The 2,500-nt window shown below is 61.2% G+C and overlaps 1 pseudogene; it reads left to right on the top strand.

Annotated features, from left to right (window-relative positions):
• The window catches only part of LOC124773745, a 7,867-nt pseudogene that overhangs the window by 1,294 nt on the left and 4,073 nt on the right, over positions 1-2,500 (top strand).

Here is a 2,500-nt window from a genome sequence, read left to right on the forward strand (position 1 = left end):
GATAGCTGGTGCTCGTACGAGTCTCATCCGGTAAAGCGAATGATTAGAGGCCTTGGGGCCGAAACGACCTCAACCTATTCTCAAACTTTAAATGGGTGAGATCTCCGGCTTGCTTGATATGCTGAAGCCGCGAGCAAACGACTCGGATCGGAGTGCCAAGTGGGCCACTTTTGGTAAGCAGAACTGGCGCTGTGGGATGAACCAAACGCCGAGTTAAGGCGCCCGAATCGACGCTCATGGGAAACCATGAAAGGCGTTGGTTGCTTAAGACAGCAGGACGGTGGCCATGGAAGTCGGAATCCGCTAAGGAGTGTGTAACAACTCACCTGCCGAAGCAACTAGCCCTGAAAATGGATGGCGCTGAAGCGTCGTGCCTATACTCGGCCGTCAGTCTGGCAGTCATGGCCGGTCCTTGCGGCCGGCCGCGAAGCCCTGACGAGTAGGAGGGTCGCGGCGGTGGGCGCAGAAGGGTCTGGGCGTGAGCCTGCCTGGAGCCGCCGTCGGTGCAGATCTTGGTGGTAGTAGCAAATACTCCAGCGAGGCCCTGGAGGGCTGACGCGGAGAAGGGTTTCGTGTGAACAGCCGTTGCACACGAGTCAGTCGATCCTAAGCCCTAGGAGAAATCCGATGTTGATGGGGGCCGTCATAGCATGATGCGCTTTGTGCTGGCCCCCGTTGGGCGAAAGGGAATCCGGTTCCTATTCCGGAACCCGGCAGCGGAACCGATACAAGTCGGGCCCCTCTTTTAGAGATGCTCGTCGGGGTAACCCAAAAGGACCCGGAGACGCCGTCGGGAGATCGGGGAAGAGTTTTCTTTTCTGCATGAGCGTTCGAGTTCCCTGGAATCCTCTAGCAGGGAGATAGGGTTTGGAACGCGAAGAGCACCGCAGTTGCGGCGGTGTCCCGATCTTCCCCTCGGACCTTGAAAATCCGGGAGAGGGCCACGTGGAGGTGTCGCGCCGGTTCGTACCCATATCCGCAGCAGGTCTCCAAGGTGAAGAGCCTCTAGTCGATAGAATAATGTAGGTAAGGGAAGTCGGCAAATTGGATCCGTAACTTCGGGATAAGGATTGGCTCTGAGGATCGGGGCGTGTCGGGCTTGGTCGGGAAGTGGGTCAGCGCTAACGTGCCGGGCCTGGGCGAGGTGAGTGCCGTAGGGGTGCCGGTAAGTGCGGGCGTTTAGCGCGGGCGTGGTCTGCTCTCGCCGTTGGTCGGCCTCGTGCTGGCCGGCGGTGCAGGATGCGCGCGCCTGCGCGGCGTTCGCGCCCCGGTGCTTCAACCTGCGTGCAGGATCCGAGCTCGGTCCCGTGCCTTGGCCTCCCACGGATCTTCCTTGCTGCGAGGCCGCGTCCGCCTTAGCGTGCTCCTCCGGGGGCGCGCGGGTGCGCGGATTCTCTTCGGCCGCCATTCAACGATCAACTCAGAACTGGCACGGACTGGGGGAATCCGACTGTCTAATTAAAACAAAGCATTGCGATGGCCCTAGCGGGTGTTGACGCAATGTGATTTCTGCCCAGTGCTCTGAATGTCAACGTGAAGAAATTCAAGCAAGCGCGGGTAAACGGCGGGAGTAACTATGACTCTCTTGGGTTATAGTTACAGGGAGAGTGATGCGCAATACATGGGCCTAGCCCTCTTAGCCTCTCCTCTCCTGCGGTCTTCTCCCCTTCTCGTGGGCCCGCTGATTTTCGCAGAGTGGAAGACCGCACCAGGGGCTTGGGGGGGTTACCAGCCCCCCCTCGCATTATCCCTTTATAGTTGGGGGCAGCCGACAAGAAACAAGAGATGGTGGCCCTTCCGCTGAAGGTGCCACCCCAGCTACCCCAGCACCTATCCGGCCAACCGGCCGTAACGAAAATGCGATAGTTTGTGTAGCTCCCTTTGCTTGCAGTGAGTGCCACCGCACTTTTACCACGAAGAACGGTCTCGGGGTCCATCGCCGCCGCCAACACCCTGCGGCCGCCAACGCTGAGATCGTGACGGAGAGGCATCGCGCGAGGTGGACGGAGGAAGAAGTCCTGTCGCTCCCCAAGGCAGAGGCCGAACTGTTCCTTGAGAGGGACGCCCGGTTCTTCTTTGTTAATCAAGAACTCATCAGGATGTTCCCCGACCGAACGCTCGAGGCAATCAAGTGCCGACGGCGGCAAGCTGCCCACAAGCAGCTTGTCCGCCAATTCATGGAGGCGCTTGAGATCGGTCGGGGGGAAGAGCCGGCGTCCCGCCGGGGAGCAGCGAGCTCGCTGCCTGACGCGGGCGAGGCCGCTGCGCCGCCCGTCGACGCAGCCGAGGACTTCGCGGCCGACACCACCGGGCCGCCGTCGGAGGGGCCGACTGACGCCGCCATCTGGGAGCATCTGGCGGGGCTGCCTGCTTCCGCCCAGCGTTTCTCTGCCCTGGATCGAGTCATTGGTCTGGGGCGGGGCACGCCGCCCGATGTCATCCTGGGCATGCTCCCGGATGCCCTTGCGTCGGTCGGGTCCAGGGGGGAGAGGTTGATCAC

This window comes from Schistocerca piceifrons, unplaced genomic scaffold, assembly GCF_021461385.2.
Source record: "Schistocerca piceifrons isolate TAMUIC-IGC-003096 unplaced genomic scaffold, iqSchPice1.1 HiC_scaffold_954, whole genome shotgun sequence".
NCBI lineage: Eukaryota > Metazoa > Arthropoda > Insecta > Orthoptera > Acrididae > Schistocerca > Schistocerca piceifrons.